We start from the raw sequence: 14,896 nt of genomic DNA, 5'->3' as shown, positions 1-14,896 counted from the left end.
GGGCATTGAAGGACTGAATGGAACAAAAAGATGAAGGAAGGGCAAATTTGCTCTCTGTTTGAGTTGGAACATCTGTCTTCTGTTCTGGCACATCAATGTTCCTGGTCCTTGGGCCTTCAGATACAGACGGGAACTTACACCATCGCCCCTATCCCCTGACCCCACCACCCCCTGCCAAGTCTCAGGCCTTTGGACAGTGACTGAATTACTCCACCAGCTTTCCTCATTCTCCAGCTTGCAATCCATAATTCTGGGGGGCCATATCTATAATAGTATCCTCTTATATATGTATATGTATACATCCTATTGGTTCTGTTTCTCTGAAGAAGCTCGACTAACAACTACTTCATCCAACAACAGCAGAACACACATTCTTCTCAAGCTCACATGGAACATTCACCAAGATAGATCACATGCTGAGCCATAAAACATATCTTAACAAATTTAACAAAATAGAGACCGTACAAAATATGCTCTTAGAACACAATGGAATTAAACTAGAAATCAGTAACAGCAAGACAACTGGAAAATCCTCAAATACTTGTAGATTAAAGACACTTCTAAATATCAAGTGGGAAGAGGAGGAAGCATCAAGAGAAATAAAGAAAATATTTGAAGTAAATGGAAATGAAAAATACAACTCGTCAAAACTTGTGGGATGCAGGAAAGGCAAGGTTTAGAGGGAAATTTACAGCACTGAATGCATATACCAGAAAAGAAGAAATATCTAAAATTAAAATTCTAAGTTTTCACCTTAGGAAAGTAGAAAAAGAAGAGTGATTAAGTTGAAGGCAAGCAGAAGAAAAGAAAAAAAAAGCAGTGCAGAAACCAATGAAATTGAAAATAGGAAAACAATAAAGAAAATCAACAAAACCAAACGTTGCTTTTTTGGAAAAGTTCAATAACACTGATAAATCCTAGCCAGTTAACTAAGAAAAAATAAAGAGACAAGACACAAATTACCAATACCATATGTAAAAAAGAGTCGTCACTACTAATCCCATCAGCATTAAAATGTTAATAAAGGGATACTATGAAGGACTCTATTCCCACAAATCGGATAACTTAGGTGAAATGGACAAATTCATTAAAAGACACAGACTATCAAAATTCACACAAGAAGAAACAGATAATATGAATAGGCTTATATCTATTAAAGAAATTGAATCAATAATTAATAACCTTCCAAAACAGAAAGTACCATGACTAGGTGTGTTTATTGGTGAATTCTACCAAACATTTAAGGAAGAGAGTTTACCTATTCTCTACAGTCTCTTTTACAAGGTAGAAGCAGGGGGAATACTTCCTAATTAATGCTATGAGGCCATCATTACCCTAAGACCAAAGCCAGACAAAGACATTACAAGAAAGGAAGACTACAGACAAATATCTCTCATGAACATAGATGCAAAAATCCTCAACAAGCATTAGCAAATTGAATCCAACAATGTAAAAAAAGAATTATATACCATGACCAAGTGGGTTTATCACAGGTATGCAAGGCTGATTCAGTACTCTAAAATCAATTAATGTAATCCATCGCACCAACAGACTAAAGAAGAAACATCACATGATCATATCAATAGATGCAGAAAACATATTTGACAAAATCTAACACCCATTCATGATAACAACTTTCAAAAACTAGGAATAAAGGGGAACATCCTCAACTTGATAAAGAACATCTATTTAAAAAACCCTACAGCTAACATCATACTTAATGGTGAGAAACTCAAAGTTTTCCTCCTGAGAGCAGGAACTAGGATGCAAGGATGCCCCTCTCACCACTCATATCAAACACTGTACTGGAAGTCCTAGTTGATGCAAGAAGAGGAAAAAAAGGGAAAAAATTATAAGATTGAAAGAGGAAGAAAAACTGTCTTGGTTTGCAGATGATGTGACTTTCTATGCAGAAAATCCCAGAGAATCCACAAACAACCTCATGGAATTAATAAGCAATTACAGCAAAGTTGCAGGATACAAGGTTAACATACAAATATCAATTGTTTTCCTATATACCAGAAATAAACAATTGGAATTTGAAATTAAAGACACAATAACATTCAAACTTGCACCAAAAAAAGAGAGAAATATTTAAATAATATTTATTTACTGTAAAATATTAAATATATTAATAACTATAACAAAATATATAAACGATTTTGATGAAAAAAACGATAAAACTCTGATGAAAGAAATAAAAGGTCTAAATAAATGGATGGAAATACTCCATGTTCATGGACTGTAAGACTTAATATTGTTAAGATGTCAATTCTTCCCAACTTGATCTATAGGTTCAACACAATACCAACCACAATCACAGTAAGTCATTTTGCGCATGTCCACAAACTGATTCTAAAGTTTGTATGGAGAGGAAAAAGACCCAGAACAGTCACCATAATATTCATGGAAAAGAACAAAGATGGAGAACCCACAGTATCCTAGTTAGACTTACTAAAAAGCTACAATAATCAATACAGCTTGGTATTGACAAAAGAATAAATACATAGATCAATGGAAAACAACAGAGAGTCCAGAAATAGACCCACACAAATAAGGAAACTAATTTTTGACAAAGGAGCAAAGGCAATACAATAGAGAAAGAATAGTCCATTCAACAAACGGTGCTGGAACAACTGGATGACTATACAACAACAACAACAAAAAGGAATCTAGACACAGACCTTACATCTTTCACAAAAACTGACTCAAAATCAACCACAGACCTAATATAAAGTGCAGAAGTACAAAACACCTTAGAAAAACATAGGGTAAAATCTCTATGACCCTGGATTTGGCAATGAGATTTTAGATACAACACCAAAAGTCAATCCATGTAGGAAACAATTGGTAAGTTGGACTTAATTAAACTTTAAAATTTCTGTTCTGCTAAAGACACTCTTAAGAGAATAAAAAGACAGGCCAGGAAGAAAGACTCAGAGAAAATTTTTACAAAAAAAAAAAAGGCTGTACCCGTCATCCTCCCCAGCTCCTCCTTGGGCCCAGCAGGCAACACATCTTCTTTGGTCCCTAGTTTTGGAAAAATCCATGTTGCTGACCCCTGTTTAATTTTTTCCTACCATTTCTATTTCATACATTATCATACATTTAACAGGTAAAATGGACTGTGATGTTATTATAGGTAGTGAATTAATGCAAGAAAGGACTTATACCCAAAAAACACAAAGAACTCATAACACTCAACAAGAAAATCAACAACCCAATTAAAAAATAGGCCAAACATCTTTGAAAAGATGAAACCACTGACAAACATTAAGCTAGATGGACTAAGAAAAGAAGAATCAAATGACTAAAAACAGAAATAAAAGTGGAGACATTACTACCAATTCTACAGAACCAAAAAAGATTATAAAAGAGTACTATGAACAATCGTACACCCAAAAATTGGATAACCTAGATGAAATGGACAAGTTCCTAGAAACACAAATCTACCAAGACTAAATCACAAAGGAATAGAAAATCTGAATAAACCTATAACTAGTAAGGAGACTGAATCAGTAATCAAAAATCTCCTGGCAAAGAAAAGGCCAGGACCTGATGGCTTCACTGGTGAATTCTACCAAACATACCTAATATCAGTTATTCTCCAACCTTTCCAAAAACATGAAGAGGAGGAAACACTTCCTAACTCATTCTATGAGGCCAACATAACCCTGAGACCAAAGCCAGAAAAAAAACACCGCAAGAAAAGAAAACTACAGGCCAATATTCCTTATGAACATTGATGCAAAAATCCTCGACAAAATACTAGCAAACTTAATTCAGCAGAGTATTAAAAGGATTACACACCTTGACCAAGTGGGTTTCATTCCTGGAATGCAAGGATTGTTCAACATACAAAAATCAATCAATGTGATATGCCACTTCAACAAAAGGAAGCAAAAAAAACCGCTTGACAAAATTATACATCCTCTCGTGATAACACACTCGATTAAGGAGGAATAGGAGTAAACTACCTCACCATGAAAAAAAGTCACATGAAACACCCACAACAAATATAATACTTGATACTGGAAGACTGAAAGCCCTTCCTCTAAGACCACAAACTAGGAAAGATGCCCGCTTTCACCACTTCTGTTCCACACAGTACTGGAAGTTCCAGCCAGAGCCATTAGGCAAGCAAAGGAAAGAAAAGGCTTCCAAACTGGAGAGGAAGAAGCAAAATTATCTCTGTTTGCAGATGATATGATTTCATATGTAGAAAATCCTAAACACTCCACAAAAAAGGTTAGAGCTAATACATGAATTCAGCAAAGTAGCAAGATACAAAGTCAACACTCAAAATAAGTTGCATTTCTATACACAACACAATCTCTATGAACTATCTGAAAAGGAAATTACAAAAACAACTCTTTACGATAGCATAAAAAAATACTTATGAATTAACTTAACCAAGAAGGTGAAAGATTTGCACAATAAAAGCCCCAAAATATTTCAGAAAGAAATTAAAGATTTACACAAATGGAAATACATTGTGTGCTCGTGGATTGGAAAGATTGTTAAAGTGGCAATATTACCCAGAGCAATCTGCAGATTCAATTTAAGCCCTATCAAAATCCCAATGATTTTTCTGCAGAAATAGAAAAACCCATCCTAAAATTCATATGGAACCACAAGGGACCTGGAATAGCCAAAACAATCCTGAAAACGAACAAAACTGAAAGACTCGCACTTCCTCATTTCAAAACTTACTGCAAAGCTACAGTAATCAAAACCGTGTGGTCTTGGCATAAAGACAGATATATACACCAATAGAGAGCCCAGAAATAAACCCCCACATACATGGTCAAATGATTTTTGACAAGGGTACCAAGACCATTCAATGGAGAAAGGACAGTCTTTTCAACAAATGGTGCTGGGAAGACTGGATATAAATCTGCAAAAGAGTGAAGTTGGACCCTCAGCCAACACCATATACAAAAATTAACTCAAAATGGATCAATGACCTAAATGTAAGGCCTAAAACAATAAAACGCTTAGAAGCAAACACTGGACAAAACTGTTACGACACTGGACTTGGCAATGATTTCTTGGATATGACAATAAAAGCACAGGTAGCAAAAGAAAAAACACAAAAATGGGACTTTATGAACATTTTTAAAATTTGTACATCGAAAGGCACTATCCACAGAGTAAAAAGGCATCCCAAAGAATGGCGAAAAGTATTTGAAAATCAAATTTTTGATAAGAGATTGATATCCAGAATATAAAGAGAACTCCTAAACCTAAACAACAACAACAAAAAAGCCGATTCAAAAATCAGCAAAGGACTTGAATAGACGTTTCTCCAAAATAGATGTACACATGGCCAATAAGCACATGAAAACATGCTCAATATCACTAATCATTAGGGAAATGCAAATCAAAATTACAATAAGATAACACCTCCCAGCCATTAAGATAGCCGTTATGCAAAAAAAAAAGAAAACAACAAGTGCTGGGAGGAGGCAGAGAAATCGGAACCCTTGTACATCATTAATGTAAAATGTAAAATGGTGCAGGCACTATGGAAAACAGAATGAAAGTTCCTCAAAAAATTAAACATTGAATGACCATATGACCCAGCAATTCCACTTCTGAGTACATATCCAAAAGAAAAGCAGGGTCTCAAAGAGATATCTGGACACCCATGTTCAAAGCAGCATTATTTACAACAGCTAAAACATGGAAGCAACCCAAGTGTCCATCAACGGATGAAGGGATAAACAAAATGTGGTATATATATATACAAAGGAATACTATTCAGCCTTAAAAAGGAATCAAATTCTGCAATATGCTACAACATGGATCAAACTCGAGGACATTGTGCTAAGTGAAATAAGCAAGTCACAAAAAGACAAATACTGTATGATTCCACTTATATGAGGTTCTTAGAGGAGTCAGAATCATAAAGTAAGAAAGCAGAATGGTGGCTGCCAAGGTCTGGGAGCAGGGGTGAAGGGAGAGTTATTGTTTAATAGGTAGAGAGTTTCAGATCTACAAGGGTGATGGGGATGGATGGTGGTGATGGCTGCACAACAATGTGAATGTATTGAATACCACTGAAGTTTATACTTAAAAACTGATTACAAGGTACATTTTTTGCTATGTGTATTTTAAGTCAATATTAAAAAAAAAGAAAAGAAATGAGTTATCAAGCCACAAAAAGACATAGAGGAAGCTTAAATAGATATTGCTACGTGAAAGAAGCCAACCTGAAAAGGCTACATACTCTATTCTATAGTATCCACATATTCCAAATATATGCCATTCTAGACAAGGCAAAACTATAGAAACAATATAACGATGAGTGGTTGCCTGGGGTTGGGAAGGAAGAAAAGAACAGACAGAGCACAGGGATTTTTAGGGCCATCCAACTATTCCGTAGGATACTGTAATGGTGAATCCAGGAGATCATGCATTTGTCAAAATCCAAGTACAGACAGTGAACCGTACTGTAAACTATGGACTTCGATAATAGCAACGTATCGATGTTGGTTCACCGCTTGTGATGCATGAACCATGCTAACACAAGTGGTAATGCAAGATGTTAATAACAGGGGCGACTGTGTGGGGAGGAGGAAGAAATTCTCTGTACTATCTGCTGCATTTTTCTGTCAATGTAAACCTTTCCTTAAAAATCACTCTATTAATTAACAAATAATCAATGGAAGGTAGGGATTGGGTAGAAATATAGAAGAAACAAGAATCTCAGAATACTGATAAATGTTGAAGCGGGAGGATAGGGACATGCGCTTATTATACTTTTCTACTCAATTGAGTATGTTCAAGATTTTCCACAATAAAACGTTTTTAAAACTCCAGATTAACTCAAGAATCGTATGTACAATGAAGAAACGAGAAGAAAACAGATGCTTGAAGCAAGTATTCGCTGAGTCCACTGAGAGAATATGGATTCACACTGGATAGAGTGAACGTCCTGGTTACATCAGGAAGGTTCAGAGCTCGGGAAGCAAGGTGGGGGGCGGCGTGGTGGGGAAGCGACAAGGAGATACTGAACCCGGAAAAATGTTCATCCTCACTGGTCCACAGGAATGCCAACAATGGACCCTGCTAGAAATGGCCCGTGTTTAAAACAACATGACACCTGGAGTCACAGCGGGCTCAGGGAGAGAACACCGTGTCCTGTGAGAATGCCCATCAGCACCGGCTTTCCGGAGGGCAAACCTCCCAAACCCTAGAACCCGCAGGCGCACTGGCCCCGCAGCTCTGTGGTAGGGAATCTGTCCAAAAGTAAAGCGATTGATTAAAGGTAACGGACTGAAGAAATATGTGTATAGCCTGTTCAACATAAAATCCCTAAAAATGTCCAGAAGATTCCTTGACTGATGAATGAATTCATAACAGCACTGGGAACCATCAAGAGAGCAGACACCTTGAGGAAGACATCAAAGAGAGCCAACAGGTGGAGACCACAGAGCCCAGTGGGGGCTCTGGGTGAGCCTTGTAGACCAAGCCAGGGTGTCCTCTCTCCCTCCTACTGCTCCCACTGCTGCTCTCCTAACACCTGCTGCATCGCCCCTCCACTCCCAGCCAGTGACCAGCCTCACACTCCGGGGAACACAGGAGCAGAGGCACAGGTACGCCTTTCCACCAGCTCAGCATCTGTCCCTTTGCTCTCTGCCCGCTCCCTAGGGGGGAAAACCCAGCCCTGCACCTCCCCAGGGCTCAGCACCCTCCTCCCTGGCCCTCACAGCTCCTCCTCTCCATCCTGGCCCACCCACAGCTCAGACACCTGCTCCCTTGTCTCCACCATTCACATGAAACTCTCCCTTGAAGCCATGTTCCCTTTTGGCTACTGTCCAATTTTCCAACTCCCTTTCAGGGCTAAATCTCCTAAACAAAGTGCCTTATCTCCAGCACCACCCCCTAAAGCCCCCGTTCACCCACTCTAGACCCAGCACCACTGCCACCACTCCAAGGGGACTGCAGTCACCAGTGACTCCATGTGGCCAAGTCCAGCCATCTTTTCTCCATTCTGATCAGAGATGTATCCAGCTCAGCTGAGGATCTCCTTTCTGCAATACCCTTTTCCCCTCCTGGCTCCCATGACCCCATGCTCTGTCTTTTCAGTCTCCTTTCCTGGACCCTCTTCAGCTGCACCTCTACGAACACTGCCTGCCCCTAGGCTAGGCCCCAGCACTTCTCCAGACACACAGTTTCTCCAGGAAACCTCATTCAGTTCCATGGCTGTAAACACCACTCAGCATCCCGCACTCTGTAGACACACAGAGGCAACTTGAAGAGCTTGGGAGCTGGCTCTCTGGCATCAGCACCTAAGGAGTATCTCAAACTCGATTCCTCTCAAAATTTTACTGTCATTCGAGTTCCAAAAAGGTCATTAAGTATTTATGAAAAAGAGGAAACACTGGATACAATAAATAGAGGGTATTATGCAAAGTGAAATAAGTCAGAGGGAGAAGGTCAAATACCGTATGATTTCCTTCATTAAGTAGTAGATAATAACAACAATAAACAAACACATAGAGACAGAGATTGGATTGGTGGTTACCAGAGGGGAAGCGGGGAGGGAGGAGGGTGAAAGGGATAATTCAGTACATGTGTGTGGTGATGGGTTGTAATTAGTATTTGGGTGGTGAACATGATGTAATCTATGCAGATTTAGAATTATAATGATGTACACCTGAAATTTTTACAATGTTATAAACCAATGTTAACTGCAATAAACAAAAAATTTAAAAAAAAATAGTGGTGAATAAAGTAACCAATAGAATGCATATTTACATCTAATTGTGGCTGATTGAGGGGGAAAAGAAGAATATAGAACTAAGATCACAGACAGTCTCCACCTGGGGAGTGAGGGTGAGGGGCTGGCAGTGTACAACACAGGAACTGATCAACACTAAGCATTTACAGAAAGACAGGCTTAAATGGTTATTTTTAAAAGCTGAAAGACATCCACTAGGAGAACAGAAAAAGAAACAATGAGAAAGCCTAACAAATTAAAAATAAAATAAACTGGAAGGCCAAAATACCAACGTATCAACAATCATAATTGCAAACGGATTAAATTACTCTATAAAAAGACAGAAGCTCTCAGATCGAGTTCAAATATAGCTATAAGATAAAGGGATTTTGTTGAAAATAAGGAGATAAAGAAAAGAGTGTCAATGGGACAAAAAGGGGTTTTCTGTGTTGATAATAGTCAGGAACACTTATGCATCCAACAACATGGTCTTGAAACATAAAGCAAAACTAGACACACAAACAGGAAGACACAGGCACCTCCAGAATCACAGGGAGACCTACCTTTCCTCTCTTAGAAATCAACAGAGGGAGTGATACAGTGAGTTAGGAGACAGATCTGCTCACTCACACAAATAAGCCAGATCCAGCCTCAGCCTGAGGGAGAGCAGTGTAAGGAACTGCTGGAGAGGATACATTCTTCTCAACCACAATGAAACAGTCACCAGAATGGATGGTGTATTAAGCCACAACGAAATATCAAAAGATTCTAAAAAGCAGATATCTTTAAGTGACCATGTTATAGGAGCTTAAAGCAATAAAATTAAAGAACAATTACAAAACAATTAGCTCCCCTCCCCCAATCTATCAAACTTGAAAATTTCTCCACATTCTTCTAAATAACTCAGGTGAAAGAGGGAGTCGACTGAAATTACAAACTATTTAGAAATGAACAGAAATGAGGGCAGCACACGGCACATCCATGGTGTGAGGCGAAAGGGACAGGAGAAGGGACACAGCCTTGACTGCAGGGATCAGGAAATAGAAACTGCACACGAAGAAGCTAAGCACTTCCCTCCAGGAGAAAAAAGCAGAAAGAAGTGAGGATTCATGAGGTAGAAACAACAGTGAAGACCTGATCAATGGAGTAAAGGGCTGGCTGTCGGGAAGGACCTGTAATAGTGACAAACGTTGGGAAGTCTGACCAATAGGAACAGAGGAAGGTACCCAGAAGTAACGTCAGGTATGAGAAACCGCAAAAAAGCTGTAACACGATGGGGGAATATAGTGGACAATTGACCAGGACATCAGTGGTCCTCACCTGGAGCTGTTCTTCCCTCAGGGTGCATTTGGAAACACACAGGATGGGTTTTGGTTTTTGTTTCTATTTTGGGCTGTGCTAATGGTTGACCTGGAGGCCCAGAAGGTCCTGAGCAGCCTGTCACACAAGAGCCTTTTCCACCTGAAGTGTTACTTACATCCTACAAGACAAACATTGACCCAGATCCAATGAACAACGTGGTAGGGAAATGTTTTCCATGTATAGATAACAGGCAAAAGATACTATCCTCAATATGTAAAGAAGATCTAGAAACCAATTTTTGCAAGCACTAAACAGTAAAATATGAAGAAAAGCAGAAACATAGCCATAAAAAAATATGTAAGCGCATAGAAAATGATCTAAGAGATAACACGCCAAATTTTACTAGCAACAAGGAATAAAAGTTGGAATAAAAGTGGGGGGATTTTCCCCACTTCTGTAATGGGGAAACATATTTCTGCAGCGTTTTAATTTTTACAAAAGAGAATGTATTCTACTTGAACACATTTAAAATTTGAAAGAAATTATTATTAATGTTCAAAAAGACTTAACTTTGAGGATGTTCATTAAAACACGAATGGAAAGAACCTCCTCATGACTTTAAGACTCTCCTGAAACTTTTCTAATAGTTTACTGTGTCTATTTTATTTGACATTTAGATCCTAACTCATTTGGAGTTTATGTTGTGTGCGGTATGCGATAGAGCTGACTTTCCCCCGATCAAGTGGAAAACCAACTGTCCAGGCACCACTCACTGGGTAGTTCTGGCTTTCCCAGCTGACCTGAAATGCCTCCTTTCCCACCAGCTAGACCGCGACAGCTACAGATGCCTCTCGAGTGCCCTGGAACGAGGGAGGTAAGCTCTCCAGCCTGGGCTCCCTGTCTACAAGGCACGGCTACTATCAGAGCCTTCTCCCAAGAGAGCAGGGAGGATGTGACACACAGAAGTGCTCAGGGGCCCTCAGCCACATAGCAAGAAACCCCTCATAGTGACCGGGCGGGGCGAGCCGCCAGGCTCTGGTACTGACCCTGGCAGGGGGACAGCAGGCTGCTCAGGGAGGGGAAGCTCACTGTCTTCAGCTCGTCCAGCTTCTCCTGTAGCTTGGACGCCTGCTGTCTGAGCACTGACCCTCTGCCGCAGGGTCTTCGGCTCTCCATTCTTTGCCACCTGCCCCTGCAGGCAGCACCCCTGGCTCTTGTTCTGCCCAGAGCAGAAGCAGTAGGAGTGCGGCGAGTCAGGAGTCTGCAGGTCCCCGACGCTGACAGGATGACCGTGGTGATGGACATGGGGCTGCATCACTGGGCTCACTCTGCAGATTCCACAGCTGGCGTCGGGCTGACGTGTCAGAGGGACAGAGGGGCTCTAGGGGGCTTCTGAGGCATCAGTCTGAGTGATAAAGTCTGGCGGCTCTGGGCCAAGCCCTTGTCTGGCCCCAGGCTGGTCCCCCTGCAACCAGGCTCCACGTATCTCTCCAACCTCTTTCTTTCGACAGGCTCTTGGGGATGCACCTCTCCGGATTGTGTTTGGAGAAGAAAATTCTGTTAGGAAGGAAGCAAGCCGATAAATTTGCATGCCCCAGATCCTGGGGGTGGGAGAGAAAGTCATCTGAGGAAACCCCACTCTTATCTAGCTGGCCCCATAGGGGGAGGTGGTGAGCTCATCGCCAAGATCCACAGTAGAGGTGTTTGCTTCTCCCTGGCTGCCTGAGGCTGTGATGGCCACACCATCTCCTGAGTTCCTTCCAGAGAGTGCTGTGCCCTCTCCTGACCGGCGCCTCCTGGGTGGCCCTCGGTGCAGTTTCACCCTGCAGAGCGGCTCGCTTCAACTTGTAGCACTCTGGCTTGTCCATCAGGTTTTCACCTGAGGACGACGATGAACCTGCAGCTCCCTTCTCTTCTGCTTCACTCGAATGTCCCCTCAGGCCCCCCAAGGCCCCCCAAGGCCTTTCTGGTGTCCTTTCTCCTGGTGTGGCATCAGGTAAAAGATGGAGGGCACGGCCATGGACTTGAGCAGGCAGTGCTGATCCTCCAGCCTTTTGGAGAAGCTGTCTTTGGCAAAATGTTCACTACAGAGGAAAGAATACTTAGTGGGGGTCCAGTTATCCCTCTGAACAGCTTTTACCCACTGGATGAGCCGTTTTGAGGTCTTTGGGGGGAACCTGCAGGACAAATGACACAGTAATTAGAAAGACATAATTAAACGTCTTTTCCTAAAATGATCTACTATAAAAGCAAAACAAGTGTTTTTGCAAATATCCAGACCTGTATTGACTTCCACATTTAAAACCCGAGTAACGATTGAAGGAACACCTTCTAATTGCAAGTTATTACTGGAATGGAAAGATGCAGGACCCATTGCCTACCCTTAAGGAGCTTACAGTCTGCAGGGCAGATAAGGAAGGTGAGGAACTCCTCCTACATATGCTCAAGGCATACAGATGCTCAGACACATGGCACAGGATGGCATCAAGACCACAGGACAGGCTTCAGAAAGCCCCAGAAACAGCTCCTAGAAGCTCACAGCTGACCAACCGTCCTGCTGTGCTGGGGATGCAGGATTTTGGTGCTAAAAATGGGATGGTTGGTCCCCCATTTACAAGCCAGGCCAGGTGTCAGCCAGCAGAGCTTCCCAGACACTCAGCATGGCGTCTGGCGCCAGCTGTGGCTCAAGCAGCTGAGGATGGGTGACCAGCTCTAAGAGGGGGTCAGACTCAAAAGCTGTAGGTCTGTGTTCCTACTGTACTTCCACTATCAGGGGTAAAACGGCTCCCTTTAAGACACAACCAGCCCCTGGAAGATACTGAGCAACATACTGAATATTCCTTTCTTCTCATTAAGGTAAGATTTCTATTGAGATGGAACTGAGCACATGGGGGTGGGGGTGGTCACTCCACAGGGCTCTCTGCTCCATCTGCGGTCATCTAACCCACCTGAGGCTGCTGTGGACCAGGACCTGGGTGAATACTAGCTCCTCAGGAACTTCTAAGTAACATGACCTTCTAAACTTTCTCCATGCTTTCTGAGCCCATCTCCCAAACACCTCCCCCCCAATTCCCACCTCCTTGGCCCCCTACCACGTTAGACCATTATGAATGCCAAGAGCAGCCTGCCTCATTTTCAGACACAGTAACCAAATTTTGGGGACACAAGCTCTAAAAGAAACTGTCCAGAAAGCTCAGTGGCTGACCTCTGGAAATACTCCAATATTACCAGTTCTTTTGATAGACGGGAACAACATGAGACTCAGAACAAACCACTGTAAACTTCCAATAAGACTATAAATGACAAGCGTCATTCAGGTCTTTAAAACTTAACACCCTGCAACATCAAACAGAAGTATCTGCGAGGGGGTCTTTCACGTCAAGTCCCTTCAGTTCACTGTCCTGGCACCTTCAGTGTAGAAGTCCACAGAAAGGGACTCGCTGAAATAGCTGAATTCCAGAAGCCCTCAGGAAGGCGCCAGGCCAGAGGGAAGCCAAACCCCTTGCCCTGTCCGGGGCCAACTTCCTCGGGGGCCCAGGAGGAAGTGGGAAAGGCGCCCCTCCCGCGAGTCCGCAGGGTCAGCCTCTCCAGGAGGCGTGGGCCGTGCCCTGCTCCCCGCAGGATGCTGTCAGGATCCGCTCCAGGCCTCACCTCTATGGGCAGAGCTACCTTTCCCCGGAACCGCCAGATCCTTCTAGTCACAGAGCATCTGGGAGCCCGTGGTAACCCAGGTACAAGTTGCATTTGCTCAGCCACAGTCCTGATGGCAGAGATCAAGGCGGGCTCCCAGGATCAAAGGAGCGGAGAAGTCAGAGCAAACGCAGGAGGACAGCTGACCAAAAGAGGAGCGTTTCCGGAACACACTGTTTCTGGAAATTGTCAGCACCAACTTGAGTGAGGGGAGCTTAAGGTGGCCGCGGGGTGGTGGTGAGAGGGTGGTGGAGGCCCTAAGGTGGAAGCCGGGCGGCCTCCAGGTGGGCTCAGGGTGCGCGCGGGAGTGACCGCCGGTGGCCACGGCGACGCGAGGAGCCCGGGCCAGAGACGCCAGCCAGGGCCAAGGTCACACAGCGCCCGGGCGCTGGCTCATTCGCGGGACCGGCCCCGAGGCCCGGCGCCCCAAGTGAGGCCGCCTCGGGCCGGCCGCGCGGCGTCAGTTTCCCCGCGGGGCCCAGCGGGCAGGGCCGTGGCCGGCGGGCAGCCCGGCGCCCGGCGGAGGGAGGGGCGGCTTGTCCCCCTGCCCTGCCGGTCGGCTCAGTTCGCGGCCCGCAGCCCGTCACCACCTCGGGGTTTGGGCCCCTAGCGGGACCCCCCAGGGGTGCGTCGGCGGCGACTGGGCGGCGGGACGTGGGGGCCGCCGTCCGGCAAGATGGCGGCGCCCAGCCGCGTCGGCGCGGGAAGACGGGGCGCGGAGGGAGCCGGGAGGGGCGGCCGCGGGGGGCGCTCGCCCGGCGCCGCGGCCCGGGACGTCCCGGGGGCTTGGGCGCAGGGCGGCGGCCGGGGCGGGGCCCTCGGGCGGGGCGAGGCCGGCGCGGGGCTCACGGTCGGGATCGGCGGGTCCCGGCGCTTTTCCAGGCCGCCCGCAGCGCCCGGCGACCCCCGCCAGGCCCAGGCCGCGGCGACGAGAAGGGACAGCGCGGCGGCGGGACGCGCTCGGGCGGAGCGCGTCTTGAAAGGGCTTCTGCCTCCCCCGCCGGGAGGGAAGACGGGCAAGCTCTCTTGGTTCTGTTGGGGGCTGAGGGGAGACGCTCCAACACTCACAGCACACGCAGTTGTGTTGTTTCATTCACTGACCAACAGATCATCCAGGCGCTTTTCGGGGGGCGGGGGTGGGGTGTTGGCCCATCCTCTTATGCTGCTCCTCCAGAG

The 14,896-nt window shown here is 44.3% G+C and overlaps 1 pseudogene; it reads right to left on the bottom strand.

The window, feature by feature from the left end:
* Positions 1-10,992: 10,992 nt before the first annotated feature.
* LOC131414627 (peroxynitrite isomerase THAP4-like) overlaps positions 10,993-14,896 on the bottom strand; it is a 48,310-nt pseudogene continuing 44,406 nt past the window's right edge.

This window comes from Diceros bicornis, chromosome 15 (assembly GCF_020826845.1).
Source record: "Diceros bicornis minor isolate mBicDic1 chromosome 15, mDicBic1.mat.cur, whole genome shotgun sequence".
In the NCBI taxonomy this organism is placed as follows: Eukaryota; Metazoa; Chordata; class Mammalia; order Perissodactyla; family Rhinocerotidae; genus Diceros; species Diceros bicornis.
This window is presented reverse-complemented; position numbering and strand designations above follow the sequence as displayed.